This window comes from Protopterus annectens, chromosome 7.part1, assembly GCF_019279795.1.
Source record: "Protopterus annectens isolate FY-2018-M chromosome 7.part1, PAN1.0, whole genome shotgun sequence".
Classification (NCBI taxonomy): domain Eukaryota; kingdom Metazoa; phylum Chordata; order Ceratodontiformes; family Protopteridae; genus Protopterus; species Protopterus annectens.
Genome location: NC_056740.1, coordinates 222364602 through 222391449, shown reverse-complemented (window position 1 = coordinate 222391449; position 26848 = coordinate 222364602). Strand labels below are relative to the sequence as shown.

General features: G+C 47.5%; 1 protein-coding gene across 1 annotated transcript in view; it reads right to left on the bottom strand.

Moving 5' to 3' along the window:
- SPG21 (SPG21 abhydrolase domain containing, maspardin) overlaps positions 1-26848 on the bottom strand; it is a gene marked incomplete in the record, with an annotated part of 640586 nt that overhangs the window by 475323 nt on the left and 138415 nt on the right. The window contains 1 exon segment of the mRNA XM_044078676.1: positions 14167-14245.

Here is a 26848-nt window from a genome sequence, read left to right as displayed (position 1 = left end):
ACGTCAGCATTTTGAACTTTGGCACAATGAGAAAAGTATTTAGAGTAGACAAGTCCAGTATAGGCCTCCATTTGTTTTCTTTTCTTGGAACAAGGAACAGTCTTGAGTAAAATCCCTGGCCTTGTTCCTGAGGAGGGACCTTTTCTATTGCTTTTATATTTAACAGCATTGAAACTTGGCTGAGTACCTCTGCCCTTTGATGATGTGGCAGGTTCGGCATGCCTTGTCTTACTGGTAAAGTAAGAAAGTAGAATCTGTAACCTTTGTCTATTAAATCCAAAATCCAGTTGTCTTTGGTTAAGATATGCCAGTTTTTTGAGAATAAGGATAATTTTCCACCCAAAGGTGCTTCTCTGAGCCTTTGTAGGTGGTATGAAAGTCAAGTCATTGTAATTGTCCTTGTGGTGCAGCTGGACTGCCTGCGCCACTTCTTTGATTTGGTGGTTGCCATCGGCGGCCCCTGTAGGAGCCTCGGTATTGCCCTCTACCTCGGGCATGCCTGTTTTTTCCCCTTAGAAACTTGTCAGTGTCTGGAAAGGACCAATTCTTTGAAGGCCAATTCCTGCTGAATCTGGGAGGCTGAACATGGAGGAAATCTTTGACTGTCTGAACTGATTTAGCTTTTTCCTCAATGGACTTCAACACATCTTGTGCATTAGCACCAAAAAGCTTCTGTTTTTCCAGAGGTGCATCAAGTAACTTTACTTTAACATGTTCAGGCAATGGCTGTTCTTTTAACCAAGCATGTCTACGTATAACAGCCCCAGTCATAGCTGCCCTACATGAAGCCTCCAATGCATCATAACCACACTGAAGAAAATGATTGCTAACCTGCTGAGTGTCATGTACTAGATCCTGCAATGCCTTTCTATCAATAGGCTCAGGAGAGGCTAGCTTTTTCTGTAAATCATCCAGTAAAAAAAATCATGGTACTGAAACATATGAAAAAGGCAATTAAGTTACCTCATGGCCAGGGTGGTAGAGGTATAAACTTTTTTACCCCATCTCTCCAGGGACCTAGCTTCCCTATCCGCTGGCAGTGGGTTCTTGGCAGTGGAAGTAGCCACTCCCTTGGGACCCTGTGAAATAGTTTCTAGATCCATAGAGTGGGCCTTAAAAAGATGTTTGAGAGTGTCAGGGACCCTATAATATCGGTCTGGCTTGACAGGAGCTGGAGGGAGAGAATCAGGGTTAGCACTGTAGTCAGAGAAAACATCATCCAGGACATCCATAACTGGAGGGATAGCTAAGGGTCTGTGCTGGGGTAGCTAGAGGAAGGTACGTAACCTTTTCCTGGAATCAGAAAATTCCTGTCCCTGCCATTTAAAATTCTCCCTCAGAGTGTAGGACTTCACCGAACAAAAAATCCTCAGGAGGAGAGGCAGAGGGAATTGATTCCTCAGCATCAGAGTCCTCATAGGCCTGGAAGGATTCTTCTTGTGTATCTGAAGGCTCAGAATCCCCAGAAGCTTCGTCTGAAGAGAGGTTGTCAGCCTGCTCAGTTCTGGGCCTTTTCTCTGCAGGCGGCTGAGAACCTCTGTCTAGATGAGGCTGAGACCCCCTGATAAGTGAAATAAGATCTGCAGCAAGAGACATGATTTGTTTATCAGAAGAAGGGGCCTGGGCAGTAGGTTTAGGCTGGGCCTTGGCCTGGCTGGCGGCCTTAGCACGTGCAAAGGCCTTGATGGACATGGATACATGAGGCCTAGCTGCCCCACGTGCAGGAGTAACCTTGTCCACGGGAATGGTGTCGGGTAAATCCAGAACTTCGGTATCTGAAGGAAAATCAACAACTGGCACCGGAGTAGGTTCCGAGGCCGAAGGACGTGTTAATGCTGGGTCGGCCTGGAGCGGTTGAATTACCGCCTCTGAAGGGGCCGAGGCACTCGCGGAGGGCTTAGGAGGTGTATCGGTGGAGGACGCAGGCCGAGGATGTCAGTCCCGGTCCTTTCGTGTTTTGGAAGGTTGAGTTGTCGGTTGTTCCGACGGCATGATATATGCGAAGGATTCGCCGAAAAAGTCTTCGGCAAACTCTGCCCGGCGCCTGAGAGTGCGCTTGTTAAAGCAGGCACAGGCAGCACAGGCCGAGATGTCGTGGTCTGGGCCCAGGCAAGGAAGGCAATAAGAATGGAAGTCCTTATGAGGTATTTGTTTACCACAAGACAAACAATTATTAACTTTCTCAATTTGTTCTGACATCAGCTGAGGCAAGAAAAAATGTTCCCCAACGGGGTACTTAGCTTTTAGATGACTTCGGTACTGAAAACACAGGAGCTGACCGACCGGCACTTGCGAACTGCTTCTGCTTCGGGCACCGTGCGGCAAGAAAGACGGAAGAAGATGGCTTCGGACGATGCCTTTATACTCCAGCCATTCTGACGTTGGAGAGGAGGCGACACCAGCCGACGCCGGACCCAGACTTTGGAATCGGGCCGACCGAGGGCTGCCTGAGGCAGGACAACCCATATGTTATGACTGCAGTTGCATTCTTGAAGGACATCCATTATTCGAAAGCCCAGGGGTGACAGGTGCAAGCAGTCCCTAGCGAAGCAACGTGGCTTGTCGCTCATGTCATCCCAGGCTGACAGACACTGGATCCCCTTTGAATGACACCAATACTTTAGCCAATTGTTAAAATTGATCATTTTGTCTTTATACTGTGGCATCATTCTTGGTGAGGGTAAGATGCTACTCAAGGTCAGGGTCATACCAGCCTGGGCTACATGATCAGATAGCTCCTCTATGTCTCTTTTCATATAGTCCAGGGAGGTACGTCTCCGGTCATTCACACCAGCATGGACAATGACGGAGTCATATTTGTACTTGCTTTGGAGTGACCCAAGTGCTTGTGTTATGCGGCGGATCCTGGCACCAGACAGGCAGCTTACAGTGACCTTCTCCTTGTTCAGCCTGGTGAGTGGGACGTTAGTGTGTCTGACAATAGAGTCACCTATTACAAATGTATTCGGGGTGTTGTTTAGCCTTAAGAGCTGTGACTGTGTGGCACACTGACTTTGTGAACTATGTGATACGTGGGTATAGTTGTGGGGTAGCGGTTGCTTGGATGTCGGCTTTGAAGGTCTCTGCTGCTTGGGCAGATTTTTATTTAGAGCCTCCGAGTATGTTTTTGTGCGTTTGGTTTGCTGTTGAGATAGGTCTATGTGATACTGGATTTGTGGTGTGTGTGTGTGTGTGGTTACCTTATCCTCCTGACCGACTGCGTCAGTACTGGGTTGAGAGAGCTCAGCCTCCAGTTTGGCTATATAGTTGCATCTATCACATATATTTGAGCTTGTTGGGAGGAGAAGGTGGTCTGTGTACATAAGGCAGTTGTAACATTGCCTCAAGATTCCCAGATTCACCAGCTGGACTGGAGAGTAAACCCAAAACTGACTTTTGGACATGCCAGAAAAGTATAAGGAACTACTTTTTGACTGATCAAAAAGGACTAATAGGGAGCCAAGTACTTAAAGGGAGTATAAGAGGGTGTAGTGCTTTAGTTTATTAGTGCTTACTTATATTTTAATTACTTGTACCAGCAAGTGCAGGGCTTTAGAATGAAAACAGAGTGCTTACTTTGAGATTTAGATCAGTTCTAAGGGAAAAAGTGAACAGCAGACTTTGCGGAGCCGGGAATAGTTTAAACCCGTTTAAGCGGCGCTGCCCGATGCTGCACTATGAGCAAAATCATGCAAATCCATGCAAATGCAGGTTTTAAAGCTGGGAAACTGAAAGAGAGATGGGAACGGACCCAAAATGGCCAATAAGCTACTAGTTTCAGGGCTGAGACCACTCCTCCAGGGACAGATAGGCTGCTCAAAGCTCCCCACAGAGAAGCTTCCTCCTACCCAAGTAAGGATATGGGCAACACAGGAAACTATACCACAGTCCGGAATTCAGCAAAACCTGAAATCTGGACTAATCTAGTTCAGCAAAGGCAGGAAGAGAGAATTTTTTTTTTTTTTTTTTTTTTTTTTTTAGGAAACAGCAGAAAAACACACAGAAAATAAGAAGTTATGTACTCACCATAACGTTCCATCTGAGTAGGTGACTTCATTTGTCTGCAACCTTTGGGTCTTGGATCCGACTTCGGATCCAAGCTGGCAACTTATTTTACAGCTTATGGATCCAAGCTCCTAGCTCCTCCCCTTACCCATAATCCCCTGCCAACCCTGATTGACCTCAGATCAAGTTTGCCCTTATACCAAAATTCAGACCAAAAGCGTCCCGAAAGGGACCAAGAAAGGACATTCAAGAATTAATTTCTGAAGGCCAGGGGGAAGTAGGGGGGGATGGTTGCAGACAAATGAAGTCACCTACTCAGATGGAACGTTATGGTGAGTACATAACTTCTTACTCTGAAGTAGGGACTTCATTTGTCAGCAACCTTTGGGACAGAGTCCCCAGCTACCTGAAAATTGGGCGGCCATCATGGAAGGATGTTCCAGAGTACTGCGGAGACAAAGGATTCTCTCCCTCTGGAAATAACGTCCCGCTTATAATGGTTGATAAAGGTATGAGATGAGGCCCAAGTGGCTGCAGAGCAAATATCATCCAAAGATACTGTAGATCTAAAGGCGGCAGAAGTAGATATGGAGCGAGTAGAATGCGCCCGTACTCCCCGAGGTGCAGGCCTCCCAGAAATTTCATAGGCCAGAAGAATACACTGTGAAATTCATCGTGATAAGGTAACCTTAGAAATACCTTTACCCAAACTGAATTTGGCAAAGGAAATTAACAACTGATCGGATTGTCTGTGACCAGCAGTCCTATGAATGTAGAAGCGCAGTTGTCTGTGCACGTCTAAGGAATGCAGCTTGTATTCTCCTTTATTCTGGTACTTAGGGAAGAAAACTGGCAGGTTAATGGACTAACTGATATTGGTTTCTGAAGCCACCTTAGGAAGAAAGGAGGGATTGGTCCTGAGGTACACTCTATCCTGATGAAAAATCAAGTAAGGAGGTTTCGCACAAAGGGCCTGAAGTTCGGAAAGTCTTTTTGTTGTAGTGATGGCGACAAGGAACGCCGTTTTCCAGGAAAGATATTTAAGTTCGGCCGAGGCAGCTGGTTCAAAGGGAGGGGCAATCAAGGCTTGAAGGACTAGTGATAGATCCCAAGGGGGTACAGCTTCCTTGATGGGAGGCCTGAGCAGGAAAGTACCCTTGAGGAAGGTTTTACATAATTTCGCTGTCATCAAAGGACCTGTCTCATGTCCCACATGGTAATGCGAAATGGCTGCCAAATGAACCTTGACCATAGAACAGCTAGCCCCCAGTTGAAAAGGTCCGGTGAGGAAATCCAAGACAGATAGTAACAAAGCCGTGAAGGGATCTATGTTATGGTGTTCCGTCCAGATGGAAAAACGCTTCCATTTACTGCGACAGACTTTTCTAGTGGAAGGTTTATGTGCTGCCACCAAGATGGCTTTAACTGGTGAAGAGATGCCCAGAGTCCTGACTAAGAGTGGAACTAGAGCAGCCAAGCTGTCAGCTTCAGGTTGTCCAGATTCGGGGTCAGTAGACCTAAGGGATGGGATATTAGATCTGGAATGGGATCCAGAATCCAGGGAGGATTCACCAGATGAGACCACAGGTAAGGGAACCAAGTTTGACGAGGCCAGAATGGGGCAATGAGGATCATTCTGCTCCCCAACAGAGAGGCTTTCTGTATAAGTTTTAGCATCAGGGGTAGAGGAGGATAGGCATAAAGTAGACCGGGAGGCCAAGCATGCACTAGAGCATCTCTCGGGGTTTCCCCAAGGGGGGGAATCAGAGCAAAGAAGCTGGAGCATTTCGTATTTGAGGGAGTGGCAAAGAGATCGTAGCAGGGTTGCCCCCATTCGGCAAAAATCCGCTTCGCTACCTGGGAATTGAGAGACCACTCATAAGGGGAAAGAATAGTGCGGCTGAGCTTGTCCGCCAGAATGTTGGACTCCCCCGGAATGTGCATTGCGATAAGGAAGCGGTTGGTGGAGATCGCCCATTCCCACCCCCTCATGGCCTCTCGACAGAGAGGGTAGGACCTGGTTCCCCCCTGTTTGTTGATGTACCAGACAACTGACATGTTGTCCATCTGTATCGCAATAGTTTCAATGGGGAGAAGGTTCTGAAGTGCTTGCAACGCCAACAGCCCCGCCCTCATCTCCAGAACATCGATATGCAAGGAGGTCTCTGTGTCGTTCCACGTGCCTTGGACCATTCTACCTGAGCAATGCCCCCCACCCGAGGCGAGAGGCGTCCGTGGTCACCGTGGCGAGCGGAGGAGGCGTGCAGAAGGGTCGTCACGTATGGGGGTCCGGGGACTGGAGCCACCATAAGAGGGCCCTCCTGCAAGCCCTGCTGAGTGAGACAGGGTGACTGAGGGGAAGAAACTGAAAGGACCATTGGACTAAAAGGGCCCACTGTAGCACCCTCATATTCAGACAAGCACATGGAAGAAGAGTTAATGCTGCCGCCATGGAGCCTAGCACCCTCAGGACCAATTCTGCCGGTGGAGCTTTTGATTGGAGGATGGCCCGCACATGAAGCCTCAGGTTTTGAAGTCGCTCCGAAGTGAGGAACGCTCGCAGACTTCTCGTATCTAGTTTGGCCCCTATGAACTCAACTTGTGTTGGAGCAAGAGAGGATTTGTCCATGTTGATCATAATGCCTAGTTGGGGAGCTGGCCGGAGAAAGGAATTTCTGGCTGCACAGAGTAGATGCCTTGTTGGGGCGGACAGGAGCCAGTCGTCCAGGTAAGGGAAGAACTGCATTCCCTGGAGTCTCAGGTGGGCCGCTAACACAAACACCCTGGGGGCTGTGGTGAGACCAAAGGGAAGGACCCTGAACTGATAGTGACTGGCTCCCAGCCGGAAGCGGAGAAACCTCCTGGATCGTCTGTCCATTAAAATGTGGTAGTACGCATCCTTGAGGTCTATTGAGCACATCCAGTCGCTCTCCCACAAGAGGGGGAGAATGGATTGAAGGGTGACCATCCGGAATTTTTCTCTGGTTACTGACACGTTCAAGAGTGAAAGGTCGAGAATCGGTCTCAAGTCCCCCATCTTTTTTGGCACCAGAAACAACGTGGAGTAAAACCCTAATTCGAGCTGATCTGGGGGGGGACGGGCTGCATGGCTCTTTTTTCTAGCAGCTGCTGAATTTCTGCAGCAGCCGCCTCCCTCTGATCGGGTGGTACATCGGGGAGGTTTTTGAGTCTGGGGACATGGTGCAGTGGAATTTTTTAACCTCTGGATATGATACGAAGCACCCAGCGATCTGATGTAATGGACTCCCAAGCCGCCAAGTGCTTCGAGAAGCGCCCCCCTGACTGCCTCCAGAGTGGAGCAGTCGGGCAACCCCCCCAGGGCTGCTGCGTGGGCCGATCAGAGAAAGTTTCTCTGGACCCCAAATTTTTCGGGGCCCCTCTGCCTCTAGGGCGGCATCCTCCCTGTCCTTCTCTGCCACGGAAGGACTGGTTGTCCGGAGCAGGCTGGGAATGTTGAGATTTCCAGAACCACATCATCTTCTGTCCCTTTTGGTTCTTGGAGAAGGACCTCTGGGGAGCAGAGAAGCAGACTCCGACGGCAGACAACATCTTCCCGTCCTTTTCGCTCTGGACAAGTGTCTCGCGAACGGTCTTGCCAAACAAGGCAGAACCATCAAAGGGGGCATTCGCAAAGGACGCCTTAAAGGGCTCCGCGAAGTCACAATGTCGGAGCCAGGCCTGACGTCTCATGACTAGACTCGCTCCGCTGGCTCTAATGGCTCCCTCTGTGGTGTGGGACAAAAGCCGCATAGAGATATTTGAAATAGATCTTAGAGTGGCCATACGAGTGGAGTACAACTGCTTGTCCTCTGCCGACATGGACTCTGGGGGGAAGCAGCATATTCTTTGATAAGATCTCGCTGCATCCTGATGATATGTGCCATGTAGTTCAGGGACCTTACTGAGAATGTCGCTGAACTAAATACCCGCTTCCCGAGGCGATCCATCGAGCGGGACTCCTTGCTCGGTGGATGGACCGTGGGGCTCTCCTGAGCGAATTCCGTCTTAGTGGCTGCCGCCATCAACATGGCATCTACGAGGGGGACCCTTGCTCCAATGGGACCGGTCTGCAGGGGGACTCAAAATTCTATCCAGGCGTTTGGGGACTGGCTCCACAGTGTCTAGCTCCTTCCACGCCCTGGTGGTGATAAGGTCCATCAGAGGATCGGCCGGAGGGGACACCCAAGAGGTAGATGGGCCTGCTTCGAATGCCTCCACGAACACGGACTCGTCGGAGGAAGCCTTGGGGGCAGACCACTCCCCCCTGATCCTGAGCTTTTCCATGAGGCCTCCAAAGGAGACATCCTCGGTGGGTGACCTTGGGGAGCCTTCCCCTTCATCCAAGTCCGTGTCCTCTGTTAAGGACTCTGGGGAGTCTACGTCTCTCCTCTTACACTTATGCTTGTGAGGCACTTCCTCGGGGGGACTATCCGAGGAGGTCTCACCAGCAATATCCTGTTCCAGTGGAACAACCTGGGACATCGAAGCAGGCTGTCCCTGTGGCCGGGTGATGGAAGCCTGACCCAGCAGAGAGGGAGTGCAGGGTGGAGCAGATGCAAGGACCGGGGGTCCGGAAGCTCTCAACAGAGCCCTCTCCACTGCATCGAAGGCAGAGGGGGAGCCGCTCTCCCTGGGGTCTGAAAGCAGACTCCCACTCGGATCCGATGAAGGGATCAGAACCGGCGCCGAGGTCATCGGATCCGAATGACCCATGTGCTCCGACCTGGACGGAGCCGAAGGCACACTGAATCCCTCGGATCCGAAGCTTAGCCCACGGCTCCGAGAGGTCGGATCAGACAGACTCGAGGGCAGGGTCGGATCTGAAGTACCCAGTACTGTCGGCGCCGACCCACCCCCACCTCCAACGCTGCCCGGTTCCGTGCGCTCTGAACCCAGGAAGCGGGTTGGAGGAGCAGCTATCGGGGCAAAAAAGGGTGTCGAGCTCTCCCCCAAACGGGGGGGGGGGGGCAAGAGCACTCCCATCTGCAGCTGGGCCTTGATGAACCTCATCATCCGGTCCAAGTCTGCGTCAGAAAGACTAAGTAGATCTCGACGAGGCCACAGAGGCGGGCCGGGAATGCCGCCTCGATGACTTCGACTGAGATCGGGTCTCCTCCTCCTCCAGTCCCGGGGAAAAGCAAGGGGATTGGATCAGGAGGAGGAGGGGACCTGGAAGCCACTGAGTGAGAAGCCCGCTTAGCTGGGGGGGGGGGGCAAAGCGGAGGCCTCGGCCCACCGCTTGTGGTGCTTCTCTTTTCTCCCTCCTAGCCTACCTTTCCTCCGGCGTCTTAGTGGGAGTTTGAGTCCCGGCCGGGGGAAGGGGGGGCAGGAGTGGCCACCACCAAGGGCTGAGGAGGAGCCACAGGAGTACCGGAGGCCGAAGCTGAATCCTGGGGCAAAAGTCCTGCCAGGTTCAGCTTCGACCTCCGCTCTTTCAGTGCCCTGGGGTTGAACGCCATGCAAATGGACCACCCAGAGGACAGGTGTTCAACCCCAAGGCACCGAACACACCGAGTGTGGCCATCCGCCAGTGAAAGCTTATGGCCACACTTGGTGCACTTGGAAAAAATGGGTTTTGGGGCCTCCGACATAGAAAAATAAAGTAAACTACACACAAACACACCAGGCCCCAAAAACACAAGCAACACACACACTCTACGAACCAGCGAGGGAAGGAATTACACTAAAAATTAATGAAATTAACGAAAAGGGATCCTAAACTACGCACACTGTTTAATTAAACCAAAAAAGATTTCTAGGATTTCTAATTTGACAAGTTTTGAAGACTTATCTGGTAAGTCGCCAGGAGCTCAAAATCCAGCTGTCTCTTCTAAGAGTGGTAAACTAGATCGGAGGTCAATCAGGGTTGGCAGGGGATTGTGGGTAAGGGGAAGAGCTAGGAGCTTGGATCCATAAGCTGTAAAATAAGTTGCCGGCTCGGATCCGAAGTCGGATCCAAGACCCAAAGGTTGCTGACAAATGAAGTCCCTACTTCAGATCACTTGCTATTCTTAACTCCCATGCTCCCAGCCACTCTATTAGAACCAAAGTTAGTATTGCACCATGGCTTTCTAAATGTACCAAAATCAAAATTCACTCAAAGCAAGCCCCACTTCATCAACTAAGATGCAGACAGCTAAGGAATGACACCAAAAAATCCATAACCTTAGACAAAGAACCACTACTACCATCAACTGCAAAAACACCAAAAGAAACCAGAAAAGTTCTGGGCAGGAATAAACAAACAAACTACTCCACCCAGGCCAAACCACTACTCCACCCCCCTCAGCTTCCCAACAAAAATCCCCAGTATACATTGCTAGTAACTTCAACTGCTTCTTCACAGTGACTATCCAGTCTCTAGCCAGCCAACTTTCTCCCAATGGCTCTAATTCTAATGTAGCCACACATAGTATCCAAACATACTTTACCTTCCAACCTGTTCCTATTCAACTTATTCATGCCCTACTTAAGAAACCAAGACCCACCACCCTGGCTGCTGATCTCCTCCCAGCACACTATCTGCAAAAGGCTGCTGACACCATAACATACTCCATCTCAATCTTGATCAACAGAGCTATATCTGAAGCTAAATGTACCCACTATATGGAAAATCTCCAGTCATACTTCTCCATAAAGGAGGCAGTTCCACTGAACTGTCAAACTTTAGACCCATAGCTATTCTGTCACCTCTAGCTAAAATTATGGAGGAGAAGTGTGTACACATACAGCTCATGCAATACCTCACACAGAAGAAGCTGTTGTCCAACTTTACTCATGGCTTTAAGCCACACCACAGTACTACTTCTGCCCTCCTTTCTTCCTCTAACGTCATTAAACCACAACTGCAATAACAACAAACTATCCTCAGCACTCTTTCTAGATCTGTCCAAGGCTTTTGACATGGTTGACCACAAAATGCTTCTAAATACCTGGAAGGCCTTCTCCTTAAACAACCACACTCCAATGGTTTCAATCCTACCTGCAGGGCAGGCAACAGGCAGTCCTACGTCTTGCCTACCCATCACACTAAGAGTCCCCAGGGCTCAATACTAGGACCCCTTCTTTTCTCCATCTTTATCAACGACCTTCATTCAGTCATCCCAAAAGCTACCTGCATTCAAAATGCAGACAACTCCACCTTGATTTGTTCTGACACTTGACCAGCTACTTTATTCACATTAACCCAAAATACCTTCAACACAGTGGAAAAATGGCTCTCCAATCAACATCTAATCCTAAACCTAGAAAAAAAGTATTTTGCTAATGGATTAGTCTAAAGTCGTTCTTATAAAAGTAACAAAAGCTCTCACTCTATCTTTATTTTTGTTTTAACAATTAGCCTAAGGCTTGGCTTTTAAGACTCTTGTTTAATATCTGAAATTCAACAGGGACTCGGAAAAATGAAATCTTCTGTGACAACACCAAAGTGGCAGGCTGACCACAGGCACGAGGTGGCAGTGAAATCCAAAAAACGACCACTGGAGCCACAACACTTGTATCCTCACCGGTTTATTAAAGTAAAGTAAAGTACAGCACTTTTCGTCTTCACAGTAGTAGACTTCTTCAGACAAATAACATTTCTTACATTTAAATACAAGTCAGCTGGCTCTAATTAAAAACATTAAGCCTATCGCCATACTTTTTACGTGACATCACTAAATGCAAATCAGAATACAAGTCTATGCACAAATTTAAGAAAACAGTCCGCTGTCATCTTTCTTTTGAAAAATAAAATGATTTAGTACAAGTTAAAAAGTGTGTGGGTATATATACGTTTCCTAACTTCATAAATGTTGTGCTTGGGGAACAACGTGTTTAACTGTATTAAAATAAAGTTAAAAAGTTTTCCTAACGTATTAAGCTTCTCAGCTTCAAAATACATGCAACTGAGGTTACTTCATTTAAACCTGGGGGGGGGGGGGGTTATATGAATTCAGACAGTTGCCAGAGAAGCTCCTGCTTCTCTAATAATAGATGTTGGGGGCCTCATTTTATACTAGCAGGAACTTGACGTATCACTTTGAAAAGAAAATGGTGTGTGGGGCTCTCGGTGCAATGCCTAGCTAATGCACTTGTAGGGTCTTTTTACGGGTGTGGTAAGTGTGTTTGTATACCCTTTCCCTCAATTTCCTGTCGGTCTTTCCCACATAAAAGGCTTGGCAGACCGGACAGGCTGCCAGATAAACCACAGATCTGGAATTACAGTTATATGTACCTTTTACATCAAATCTCCTGGTACCTATCTCCAGTTAGTTTCCTGTTGCTATGTATGTGCAAAAATTGCAACTCTCACATTTGTAAGTGCCTTCTATTCTACAAAATGACTTGAGTTCAAATTCTAAGATGTTTAAGTTCCTACCTTTTTTTTATAAACAAGTCGTGGACCATTTCCTAGTTTTACGTCGACTTCTTTTTCTGTCATAAACAGGTTCCAATTCCTCCTTAAAATACCTTCAATTTCCTTAGCTTCTAAGTAAAATGGAGTAATGAAACTAATACAAGGTTCCTCTATTATAACAGGGTTCTACAAACCAATCCTTATGCTTGCCCAAACTGCAGACCCAGTAGAAGTTAACATTGTGACACCCGTTCACAATTTAGCCCTGAGTTATCAATCAGAAAGCAGAGTTCTTTTATACTGAACTTCATCTAAAAGATCAATGACTAAACTATGTGGGTAACCCCAGCTCAGAAACATTTGTTTTAGTGTTTCACATTCATCCAAAAAAGCACAGTCCTCCGTCACCATCCTTCACTTTATTTTAATACAGTTAAACACGTTGTTCCCCAAGCACAACATTTATGAAGTTAGCAAACATACATACAAATACACTTTTTAACTTGTACTAAATTTGCAAGTGTGGTTATTTTATTTTTCAAAAGAAAGATGACAGCGGACCTTAAATGTGTGTATAGACTTGTATTCTGATTTGCATTTAGTGATGTCATGTAAAAAGTATGGTGATAGGCTTAATGCTTTTAATTAGAGCCAGCTGACTTGTATTTAAATGTAAGAAATTTTATGTTATTTGTCTGAGGAAGTCTACTACTGTGAAGACGAAAAGTGCTTTACTTTACTTCAATAAACCGGTGAGGATACAAGTGTTGTGGTTCCAGTGGCCGTTTTTTTGGATTTTAGTATTGTTTCTGTGTTTGGATCACGAGGTGGCAGTGAGTCAAAGAAAAAAAAAAAAAGAAAAATGGTGCACCTAAAATTTAAATGCAAAAAGTGCAAGTTTATTCACTCTATACCTGCTAGGAAAGATCACTCCACACAGAAGAGAGAATGTAATAAATAGATGGTGTAAGATAGTCTGACACTGTGAAGAGACATGAGAGGTGTAGAGTAAGTGGGAGGTCTTGGCCACCACTGTAATACCACTAATTTTTTACTTACCCAGTGAGGCGGGGGTCTCGCGTTGACTCCAAGCGCTCAGGTGCGACCCACTCCAGTGACAGTGTTAGGTTGGGGGGGGGGGTCAAAAGTAATGCAAGCGTCCTAAGGCGAGCTCAGGAAGGACAGAAACCCCCCATGGAGCAGAAGGTCAAAAGCTTGCTTGATCTTGATTTTCAGGATGAATACAGACCATGAAAGCAGGGCCTCACGATCCTGCTGGCATTTTGATTTTTAAGCAGGATGTGTCTGAAAGTTACCACAGGGATAACTGGCTTGTGGCAGCCAAGCGTTCATAGCGACTTATTTGATCCTTTGATATCAGCTCTTCCCATCACGGTGAAGCAGAATTCACCAAGCACTGGATTGTTCACCGACTAACAGGGACTGTGAGCTGGGTTTAGACCTTCGGGAGACATGTTAGTTTTTATCCTACTGATGATGTGTTGTTGAGAGAACAAACTTGCTCAGTATGAGAGGAACTGCAGGTTCAGACCTTTGGTGTTAATCACACAAGTAGACAGGACTTCTCAGCCATAAGGTGGACAAGTACAAAACAGAATATTTCAAATATCGAGCAGTTAAACTCCTGCAATATACAGTCTGGATTACAGACCACCAAGTGGTTACAAGAGTTACAGAAGTAGTTTAGGCATGCATACTGTCAGAAATAGATACCCAATACATTTCCATCAACAGCTTTATCTCATGTAATGTGTTAAAAACTGTAAAAGTTAACAGACCTGTACACAGGTCCCTTAAGACTCCACATTTATCTGCGAAGATAAGTGGACTGGACTACTTTTGCTCCTTTTCAGCAACCTAGTCAGGAAGAGAGAAAAAAAAACATTAAAGAACATCACATGATTCAGTGAGACAAGAGCTTTTTTACTAGTTAGTGGAATGCTAAGTTGTATTATTTCACTGCACTTCATTTGTTTAATTAAAAAAAAGCTTTGGTTAAGAGATTACAACCAAAATTCTATTGCAGAATTTAATTATTATGTTTAACAGTGTTTCACTGCACCAAACAGACTAGAAAACAAACCGTGAAAATACATTAAGTGATCTATTCAACAGTCCATGATCAGACTTTTGTTTCTGAAAACTGGCCACTGACCTTAGTCAATATATAAAAAAAAACATTATACTGCTCATGTAGCAGTGAAGTTTAAATAACTTGGGGATGTGATGAAAAGTGTGCTCTGCAATTACTGACCGTTCCACACTCCTCACATGTAGTAGTAACTAGAATACACACACATTACATTTTGTTTTGTTACTTGAACTTATGTCGACTCTCCTGTACACAGCTCTAGTAACAATGAAAAATGTCAAAAATAAATAAATAAAACATTCTCCAGACCTACATTTCTCAGTATCATTTTACTAGCTGTTAAAAGACAGTGTAGACTGTCTAAAAGTCAAAGATTAATGCGAGAAAAATGTACAGCATATTTTCACTGGATTTTATGTATGCATTTATACCTAATCCTCCACTATCTGCAGGCACTAAATGCCTTTCTTTAGGTTTCCCAAGTTTGTGTAATGTGAAGTACCAAAAGGCTTAGAAACACACTGGCTGAAGCACACTATCCCCTGCAAACAGGTGATGGCACAGAATGAATGGAAGAGATTCTGCAGAAAGAGTGGCCTGGTGGACACAGCGTAAAACTACATTTCACAACAAAAGGTTAGTTTAGCAACTGAAGGGGCATTATCAGGTCATAGTTCAGATACTTCACACTGTAGCATTTACCCATCACATTCAGTGATGCACTGGGTATCTCCCAGTGTGTCACACTTTAAATAATAATAAAAAAAATAAATAAATAACTTAGAATACTAGTTATGCCATGCTGACATCACCAAGACTTTTCAATAAATTGATGCAAGTGCGTGGATAAGGTAGGGGATGTGTTAATACAATTTAATGGATACATCACAGTACGTGTATGGGAATGACACCACTATAGAGAATGGATGCATCCCCACTCTACCCTTATGGTGACATCACATAGACGCACAATACATTTATATGAAAATATCCTGAACAAAAAGTTTATGCTTTTCATATGAAACTTGGCACAAGCTGGAATGCAGGGGGGAAATCCATTACAGCATTTAACCCAGCTCTTATACTGATGCATAAAGTGTGAATACACTTAGCAGCATTACCTAACCATGGACAGAGCAAATGCATTCATTGGCAAAATAATGATCAACCTTTAAAATTATAGGTGCAGTTATTGGGAGCTGAAAAAATGGTGTAGGAGTCTAAATTCCATGCACATTAAGTAACTCAACTTTAAATGGAGTAGTATCATTATTCCACCCGCATCCTCCTAGGACATCGATTTTATACCCATACAAATTCCATTGTTGTTATTAACATATAGACTAAAGAAAATTTAACTACTTCAAAACTTTTAGTTATGTACTTACCATAACTTTGGATGCATGGGATCCATCTCGCCTACATTCATAACTGATGGGTTCGGAGCCGATCCGTCGGCTCCGACTCTGCCACTATACATTAGAACGAAGTCTCTCATTGGCTGGGCTACCCCTTATCCCATAATGCACCACGTCCGCTTCCCCAGATCTTGTTTATTCGCTTTCATACATACAGGTACAGAACACATACCAATAACTGTAAACAACCAGAGCCCTTCCAGAGGAGAGCTTAGCAAGATCACCATTTCCTCCAAATCCAAAAGGTAGGGGGAAGGAGGGTGAGTATGTATGAATGTAGGCGAGATGGATCCCATACATCCAAAGTTATGGTAAGTACATAACTAAAAGATGTAATGGGATCCTATCTCGCCTACATTCATAACTGATGGGACAGCATCCCTAGCACCTAAAACCCCTGGTGGCTCACTGGAACACACTCCTGAGAACTGCGGAACCAAATGAAGCTCTGCCTCGGGAAGCCACATCAACCTTGTAATGAGAAATGAAGGTGTACGGAGACCACCAAGTAGCAGCCGCACAAATATCATCTATTGAGACTTTGGAGTGAAAAGCTACAGAGGTGGCCATAGCCCTGGTAGAATGAGCTTTGAGTGGGAAAGGAAACTCTCTGCTTGACTGGGAATAAATGAAAGAGATGCAATCCTTAATCCATTTGGCAATGGTGGTTTTGGCAACTGGTAGACCTAACCTATTCTCCGCAAAGGACACAAACAGTTGGTCAGATTTTCGTGTCTGAGTGGTCCTAAGTAAAAACGCAGTTGCCTGTGAACATCCAACTGGTGGAAGGTATATTCTGCTCTATTAGAGAAATTTGAAAAGAAAACTGGGAGCTCCAAAGATTGCTGAATGCATAAAGGGGACGCTACCTTAGGCAAAAAGGATGGATTCAATCTAAGGGAAACTCTGTCTTTGTGAAAAATCAAATAAGGAGGAGAAGAACAGACAGCCTGAAGCTCCAAAAAGTACAGTTTTGTACCTACCATAAATGTAGATGTCCGATAGACATGCAACTGCAGTCATAACATGTGGGTTGTCCTGCCTCAGGCAGCCCTTGGTCAGCCTGATTCCAAAGTCTGGGTCCGACGTCGGCTGATGTCACATTTCTCTCCGACGTCAGAGCGGCTGGAGTACATAAGCATCAGCAGACACCATTTTCTTCAGTGTTTCTTGCCCCAGGTGCCCTCCAAGGAAGGCTGTAATCAAATTGGAAGACAAAAACAGGATTCCAGACAAATAAATGGGCAATACAACAAATACACCATAACAGATATCCCCAGCTAAGAGTAACAGGGATAGGAGTGGACCCTAGGCATAGAGGGGTATGGAGGGAGGGAAAATCCGACTGCAGTTGCATGTCTATCGGACATCTACATTTATGGTAGGTACAAAACTGTACTATGTCCTTCAAGAATGCAACTGCAGTCATAACATGTGGATAGAATACCATAGCTTAGCTGGGGGAGGAGGTATGCTCTAGGAAAGAGATGGTGTGGCAATCAAACCCTGCAGGACAGCCGAAGCAAAGCCTGCTCTGGATCTGGAATATAGAGGGAGATTGTAGTGTTTGGAGAATGTATGCACGGAGCTCCATGTAGCAGCTTCTAGAATGTCCTTGGTAGGCACCCCTCATAAGAATGCTGTAGAGGTGGCTGTAGCTCTGGTGGAATGTGGTCTGACATTGGCTGGAACAGTCTTTCCATGAAAGGAATAACAGAATCTGATGCAATGTCCAATCCATTTAGAAATAGTCCGTTTTGAAATTGCTTTTCCTTGGACTGCAGGGCGTAAGCTACAAAAGTTGTTCAGACTTCCTACTGGCCTTGGTTCTGTCCAGGTAGTATCGAAGTTGTCTGTGAATGTCCAAGGTATGCAAAAGTCTTTCCCCTTATTCTCAGGATTGGGGAAGAAAGCAGGCAGATGAATGGCTTGATTTAGAGAAACCCTAGATACCACCTTTGGCATAAAAGTAGGGTTGGTCCTTAATGAAACCCTGTCTCTGTGAAAATAATAAAGGGTGGTATTGCCATTAGGGCCTGTAGCTCGAAACCCTTCTTGCTGAGGTAATTGCCAACAGGAAAGCTGTCTTCCATGAGAGAAATTGCAAGTCAACTGAAGCTGCTGGCTCAAAAGGAGGTAGAGTCAGTTTTTCTAAGACAAAATTGAGGTCCCAGGCTGGCACTGGGGCCTTTCTTGGTGGCTTAATGTTCTTGATTCCCCTGAGGAATTGTCTTAGTAAGGGGCGAGAGAAAACAGGAGGATCAGTGTTGTATCAGGCTGAAATAGCAGATGCATGTATCTTTATGGAAGAATATGAGAGGCCGTTCTTTAACATATCTGCCAAATATTCCAAGATGAGTGGGATGTTCAGCAATGATGCATCATGTCCCTTGCTGGTATTCCAATTGCTGAATCTTTTCCACTTTGCTAAGTAAACCTTTCTGGTGGATGGTCTTCGAGCCTCTGTTAGTATCCGCTGAACTTCCTTGGAGAGAGATAAGCTGAAGTTATTTATGGGATCTCCCAGGCTGTTAGCTGCAGTGTCTGAAGATTTGGATGCAGTGTTTCGAAATTGTGTGGAGTCAAAAGTAGAGGCCACTGAGGGAGGGCCCACCTCCCGGTGTGACATATGCTCCGTAGTAGTGGGTACCCGTGTTGTCTTGGCCAATCCAGAGCTATTATGATTCCCTTGGGCTTCTCTGCTTTGATCTTTAGTAATACTGAGGTCATCAGTGGCAGAGGTGGGAATGCATAGATTGCTAGGGAGTTCCAGTTGAATGAGAGGGCATCTATTTTCCAAGCTTTTGGATGGTATGTCCTTGTGCAAAATTTTGGTAGAGGATGGTTGAGGTGAGAGGCAAATAGGTCCACTTCTGGCTTGCCCCATGTCGAAGTGAGTTGTCTGAAGGCCTTCGGATGTAACCTCCACTCGTGTGGATCTGTGAAATTCCTGCTTATGCTGTCCGCCAACACATTGTCTTTTCCTGGAACAAACTGGGATTGTAACTGGATGTTTAGGCTCAGCGATTTCTCCCAAAGCTGCATTATCAGTCTGCAAAGGGGGTAAGAGTGGGTGCCCCCCTGCTTGTTTATGTACCACATCACAGTGGTGTTGTCTGCCCGTATCATTAAATGGCCTTGCTGGAGTTGGTGTTGAAAAGCCTCGATGGCATGCATTACTGCCAGCATTTCCTTTTGGTTTATATGCAGATGTGTTTCCTTTGGAGACCATTGTCCTTGTATACACCTGCCTTCCATGTGCGCCCCCCATCCAAGGTCTGAGGCGCCTGTAGTCATGGTCTGTGTTATCTGTGGTTTTTTGAATGACATACCTGTGTTTTCCTGGCTCACCGAGGCCCACCATAGGAATTCCTTTTGTAGGCATGGAATGAGTGATATGATTGTCTCCAAGTTGTTGCTGTGTTGAGACCAAATGCTTTTTAGGTACCATTGAAGCTTTCTCATGTGTAGTTTTGCTAATGGAACCAGTAGAATGCAGGATGCCATGTAACCCAGGGCCTGTAGGGATCTCCTTGCAGTCATCTGGGTGAGTTTTGCTAAACCTCTGAAGTAATGAGTTAACTTCTCTTGCTTGTCTTCTGTCAGGTAAGCCATCTGAGAGGCTGTGTCTAGTTTGGCTCCTAAGAAGATTATTTGCTGGGATGGCTGCAGTCTTGACTTTTGGAAGTTGACTGTGTATCCCAGAGCTTGAAGTAATCGTATGACATAATCCAGGTTTTTTGTCAACATCAATTTGTCGTCCGCTTGTATGAGGCAGTCGTCCAGGTATAGGTAAATTTGTATACCCTGGAGCCTGCAATGAGCAATTACTGAAGCCAGGCATTTTGTAAATACTCTGGGCGCAGTAGATAAGCCAAATGGCAATGCTGTGAATTGATATTGCTCTGGCCCTGCAAGAAATCCGAGGTATCTTCTGCAGCTGTGTCTGATAGGGACATGCAGGTATGCCTCCTTGAGGTCCAGAGTAATCAGCCACGACTCCTTGCCCAGCATGGGAAGGAGTTGCTGTAAAGTCAGCATTTTGAACTTTGGTACTATGAGAAAGGTGTTTAATGCGGACAAGTCCAGTATTGGTCTCCATTGAGATTCTTTTCTTGGAACAAGGAACAGTCTTGAGTAAAACCCTGGTCTTGTTCTTGTTGTGGAACTCTTTCTATTGCTTTCATTCGAGTCAGCAGAGTGATTTGCTTGATAGCCTCTGCCCTCTGATTTTGTGGTAGGTTTGGCATGCCTTGTTTTCTTGGTAAGGTATGAAAATGAAACCTGTACCCTCGGTCTATAATGTCCAAAATCCATTTGTCCTTTGTCAGTCTGTGCCAGTTTTCTGCAAACAGAGATAATTTCCCCAAGGGAGCTTCTAGTTGTTCCCTGGTAGGCGGTAGTAGATGAAAGTCATTGAGTTTGTGGTTGTTGGGCAGGTGAAACCCCTGTGTCACTTCTTTGGTTTCCTGGCTGCCATTGTCGGCCCCTGTAAGGGCCTCTGTATTGGCCTCTTCCTCGCCACGCCTGTTCTTACCCCTTTGAAACTTTTCTGGATTAGGAAAGGACCAGTTTTTTGAAGGCCAATTCCTACTGAATCTGGGGGGTTGAACCTGGAGGAAATCTTTCACAGTCTGAACTGATTTTGCTTTTTCTTCGATGGTCTTTAACACATCCTTAGCATTTGTACCAAAAGCTTGTTCTTTCCAAAGGTGCATCCAGAAGTTTTGCTTTTACATGATCTGGTAGAGGTTGATCTTTTAACCATGCATGTCTACGAATCACTGCCCCTGTCATAGCTGCCCTACATGAAGCTTCCAGTGCATCATATCCACACTGCAGGAAGTGATTGCTTACTTGCTGAGTGTTATGTACAGCTTCCTGCAAAGTCTTCCTGTCTAAAGGATCAGGAGAAGCTAATGTTTTTGTAAATCTTCTAAGAGATAATCCTGATATTGTAACATATGAAAAGGCAATTTAAAGCTCTCATAGATAAGGTAGTGGGTGTGTAAACCTTTTGGCCTCATCTCTCTAATGACCTCGCTTCCCTGTTGGCGGGCAAAGGGTTTTGCGGTGGAGGCTGAAACTCCTTTAGGCCCCTGTGAAATAGTTTCCAAATCAGCAGTATGGGCCCTGAATAAATGGGAATGAGTTTCTGGGACCCTGTAATACCTGTCTGGCTTGGCTGGAGCAGGAGGAAGAGAATCAGGGGTAGCACTAGAGTCAGAATACAAATCATCCAGAACATCAAGTACAGGAGGAATAGCTAAGGGCCTGTGCTGAGGCTTCTTAAGGAAAGTCCTAAGGAGTTTCCTAGAATCAGAATATTCCTGACCTTGCCACTTGAAATGTTCCCTCATGGTGTGCAGAACTTCCCCAAAAGAAATATCCTCAGGAGGGGAGGCCTAAGGGATGGAATCTTCTGCATCCGAGTCCTCATAGGTCTGGAAGAGCTCTTCCTGGCTATCAGAGTGGACAGAGCCCTCAGAGTCTTCATCTGAAGGAGTAGGGTCAGAGGGTTCAACCCGGGCCTTTATCAGGAGGAGGCTGGGATGCTCTCTCAGGATGGGCCTGTGAACCTCTAATCATGGAAATTAAATCAGCAGCCATGGACATAATTTGTGTCTCCGGAGTCGGCTGAGGTAAGGATTTAGAAGTAATATGCTTTGTTTTGCTGGCTGCCTTAGCCCTAGTGTAGGCCTTAATAGACATGGCCATAGGAGGCCTGGCAGCTCCACGTGCAGGAGTGACCTTGTCTACAGCAATGGTCTCTGGCATTTCCTCGGTTTCGTATCCGGAGGAAAACTATAACTGGCGGAGTAATGTCTGGAATCGGAGTCGCCGGTAATGCGGTGTCTTCGGTTCGAGCGGTGGAGAGACCGTCTCAGAGGGAACCGGAGCACTCGCGCTAGGTTTTGGCGTGGAGTCGGTGGTAGACGCAGGCCGAGGATGTCAGTCCCGGTCTTTTTGGGAGTTTGCGATGTCGGAAGATCCGACGGCATGGTGTAAGCAAATTTATTGCCGAAAAAATCTTCAGCGAACTCCGCCCGGCGCCTGAGAGTGCGCTTGTTGAAGCGAGCACAGGCTACACAGGCCGAGACGTCGTGGTCTGGGCCCAGGCAAGGGAGGCAGTAAGAGTGGAAATCCTTATGAGGTATTTGTTTACCACAAAAAGACAATTGTTAACTTTTTCAGTAATTTCTGACATCGGCTGAGGCAAGAAAAGGTCCCCAACGGGGTACTTAGCTTTTTTGATGACTTCGGTATCGTAGAATACAGGAGCTGACCGACCGGCACTTGCAAACTGCTTCTGCTTCGGGCACCGCGCGGCAAGAAAGACTGAAGAAAATGGCGTCGGCTGATGCTTATGTACTCCAGCCACTCTGACGTCGGAGAGAAATGAGACATCAGCCGACGTCGGACCCAGACTTTGGAATCCGGCCGACCGAGGTCTGCCTGAGGCAGGACAACCCACATGTTATGACTGCAGTTGCATTCTTGAAGGACATCACGCTTAGCAGAAGTTATTGCCACTAGAAAGGCAGTTTTCCACGACAGGAATTTTATATCATAAGTGGCTGCCGGCTCAAAGGGACGAGCAGTTAAGGAGGCCAGAACCAAATTCAAGTCCCAAGGGGGCACGGGATGAGCCATAGGAGGCCTGAGGAGCCAGGCTCCCTTAAGAAAGGACTTGCAAAGTCTGTTAGCCATTAAAGAAGGCTCTATAGCAACATGAAAATTAGATATAGCCGCCAGTTAAACTTTAAGTGTGGAGACTGAAGAGCCTGAATGAAACAATGAAGCTAAAAATTCCAAGACCTGCGGAACTGGGGCCGTAAGAGGATCAATGCCTCGCTGCTGGGCCCAACAAACAAACCTTTTCCATTTGCTGGAATACAGCTTAACAGTAGACGGGATCACTTATCTCCAACTAAGGATGGAAGTGGAGTAACCAAGCAGCCAGTCGCAAGGACCGGAGGGACAGATGAGAGTGTCCCGACTGATTGGACAACAGATCCGGCAATGGGTCCAAAATCCAGGGGCCCTGTACCGCATGCTTCTGAAGGAATGGGAACCAAACCTGACGGGGCCAATGTGGGGCAACCAAAATCATGTGGCACCCGACATGAAGAGCCTTCTGAATCACCCTCGGGAGAAGGGGAATCGGGGGGAAGGCATAAAGCAGACCCGGGGGCCAATTGTGGGCTACAGCATCCCTGGGAGACTGCCCCTTAGAGGGTGTCAGAGTGAAGAACTCTCTGCACTTCACATTGTTGGGGCTGGCGAACAAGTCGCACCAAGGGAGACCCCATTTGGCGAAGATCTGCGCAGCCACTCTGTTGTTGAGGGACCACTCGTGCGGCAACAGGAGAGTCCTGCTGAGCCTGTCTGCAATCACATTCACTTTTCCCGGAATGTGCGTGGCTACTAAGAAACGTCGAGAGGCTATGGCCCAGTGCCATACTCTCATGGCCTCCCTGCAAAGGGGGTAGGACCTGGTTTCGCCCTGCTTGTTTATGTGCCAAACTATCAACATGTTGTCGGATAGGATCGCAATAGTACCTTGGGGGAGAGCATGATGAAGTGCCTGTAAAACCAGAAGCACCGCTCTCATTTCCAGGATATTGATGTGAAGGTGCGCCTCGCAATCTTGCCAAGTGCCTTGGACTGACCTGTCCAGATAATGACCCCCCCACCCTATCTGGGAGGCGTTTGTGGTCACTGTGGCAACAGGGGGCTGAAGGTCGAAAAGACGCCCCCGGTCCAGGTTGGACTGACATAGCCACCAACAGAGGTCCCGACGACAACTGTCCGTAATCAGAACTAGGTGGTTCAGAGGAAGTTCTTGGTATGACCATTGAACCGACAACAGCCATTGCAGCACCCGCATGTGCAGCCTGGCTAGCGGTACTAGGAGAATAGTTGCAGCCATCGTGCCCAATAAGTGAAGAATCTGTGGCAGGAACTCGAGATTTGGGTAACAAATTTAGAACTTGTGATTGTAGAACCTGAATTCTCTCTGATGGCAAAAATGCCCGCATCCTTTTTGTGTCTAACTCTGCGCCTATAAAGGTGATATGCTGAGATGGCCGCAGCACAGATTTTCTCCAATTGAACGTGATCCCTAGCGAGAGACCCAAGGATACTGTGGCCCTCAGCGCTCGAATCAGTAGATACTTGGAGGTGGCAGTGAGGAGCCAGTCGTCGAGATAGGGAAACACTTGAAATCCTAGACTTCTCAAGTGAGCTGTCACCACTGCCAGACATTTGGTAAACACCCTGGGGGCTGTGGTGAGACCAAAGGGCAGTGCACGAAACTGGAAATGACTGGTTCCTAGGCGGAAGCGTAAATGACTCCTGGACTCTTGACGTATCAAAATGTGATAGTAAGCGTCCTTGAGGTCTATGGAGCACATCCAGACATCCTTCTCCAATAACGGGAGAATGGACTGAAGGGTGACCATCCGGAACTTGGACTTTTTCACAAAACGATTTAAAGAGCTTAGGTCCAAAATGGGCCTTATGTCCCCTGTCTTTTTTGGCACCAAAAATAATCTTGAGTAAGTTCCTGATCCGATCTGGTCGGCGGGGACGGGCTGGATGACCCCTTTGCTTAGCAGCTTTGAAACTTTTACGGCTGCCAGATCCCGTTGACTGGGTGGCACGTCCGGGATTCTCCTTGTAGGAGGAGGGGGCTTGAAAAAGGGGATGAGGTAGTCTCCGGTTACAATGCGAAGCACCCACTGATCCTTGGTTATCGATTCCCAATCCTGTGGGTGTTTTGCAAAACGACCCCTGACCGGCTCCGGAGAAGCACAGCCGGGCAACATCCTAGGGATGTTGGGGGTAGGAGGAACCATGAAAGGAGTCGTGGTCTCCAGAGTTACGGGGGCCTCTGCCACCTCTAGGGCGGCGTCTTCCTGAATCCCCCCTGCCTCTGGTGGGGGGAAATCACTCGGTGGAGTAGAGAAGAACTTTTGGGATTTCCTGAACCACATTTTCCCTCCTCTCTGGGCCTTGGGATAAGGTCTAGAGGGAGAGGAAAAACGGGCCCCAACGGCAGTCAAGGTCTTGCCCTCCTGCTCGCACAAAGTAAGTGTGTCCTTCACCTTGGGTCCAAACAAAGAAGACCCATCAAAGGGCCGTGAAGGAAGACTTAAAGGCCTCCGCGAGTGGACACAAGCGTAACCAGGCTCGTCTCCCAAGAGCCACTCCTGTGCCCGTTGCTCTACTCGCCCCCTCGGCTGCATAGGAAATGAGCCTCATGGACGAGTTGACAATAGGGTAGTCATCTGGGCGCCTACGGTCTGTGCCAACGTCTCAGGAAGGTTACCCACAAGGGACTCTCCTAACTCCTTGAGGAGGTCCCTTTGGAGTCTTGTAAAATGACAGAGATAGTTCAGCGACCGCAGAGTAAAGGTCGCTGAAAAAAAGGGTACGCTTCCCGTACCTATCCATGCTCCTAGAATCCTTATTAGGAGGATGAATGGACGTTGAAGCCTCTGCCACGTCCTGCTGAGTGGCAGATTCCACCACCATAGAATCAACTGCAACACCCTTAGTGAGGAATTCCTTCTGGGGAGGGGCTGAAAGAAACTTATTGGGCCTGGCAGGCACCGGTTCCGCCATATCAGGATGTTCCCACACCTTCCGAGAGATTAGATCCAATAACTCGAAGGGTGGAGACACCCAGGAGGAGGAGGGCTGGGCCCCGAAAGTCTTGAGGAAAACTGACTCCTCAGCGGTAGAGGCTTTGGATTGCCAATTGCCTCTCTGTCTCAAGATCTCAAGGATATCCGAGAAGGAGACGTCATCCGAGGGCGATTTAGGGGACCCCTCCGCATCATCGAGGTCAGTATCTGAAGTGATGGATTCATCTTGGGAATCAACGTGCTTCCTCTAACAGTTTCTTCCTTGGGGGTTCATCCGAAGCAGAATCAGAAGAACCCCCTGGAAGAAGGGAACCCCCCAAGGGGGTATCCTCAAGCCCTGGGGCCCCACTGTCGCGGGAAATAATGTCTCCAGAGGCACCAGTACCCTGCTGAACCGGCAAGGTCATGGCCAGCGCACTCCTCATGGCCTCAAAAGTAGGACCTCCAGACTCTGCAGAGGGCACTTGCTGAGAGACCACGGCGGTACCGGGAATACCTGCGGACGATGCCCCGAGGGGAAGACTGGGCATCAAGGAGGCGAGCTCCACAGTGTTGCCCTCGGCCCCCGAGGAAGACCCGGTACCAAACCCTGACACAGAGGACAGGATAGGAATGAAGGTCGGAGCAAAGGAACTCCGAAGGGGTCCCTGCTCTGACTGGACGATTCCGCTCCGTTCTACCTGCACCGACTCCAACGGCTCCAAGGGGGTCGGAGGAGGAATCAAATGCATGGGATGTGGAGTCGGCTCCCAAGCCAAGTGAGCTGGAGCAGAGATCATTTTTGTAAAAGTTGGGGACTGGAACAGCCTCTGGATAACCCTATCCAAATCCGAATCAGACAGCCTAGAGGATTTGGAGGAAACAGATTGGGTCCGAGAAGACTTCTGCTTCGGCTCCGAAAAGGTTCAAGTACTATCGGACCCGAGACCGGGACAGTCTGCAACAGTGTCGGCGCCGAAGGAGGCTCCAGAGCCGAGGGGGAAGAGTCTGAGCTGCACACCTCCAACGGCTCCGAGACCAAGGGAGCCGAAGTAGGTGACTGGCCTCTCGATGCACTAACCTGCGGCTCCGACACCAATGGAGCCGAGGGAAGAAGCACCGAGGGAAGAAGCACAGAGGCAGACCCTTCAGCCATCGGCTCCGAAGCCATGGGAGCAGAGGAAGAAGTCTACCCTTGTTTCTTAGCTGTCGGGTCCGACGGACTGGTCAGAGCCGACGACCAATGCTTCTTGGATGTCGGGCCCGACGGACTGGGTCGGAGCAGACGATCTCTTCGTTTTAGAAACTGGAGATGAAG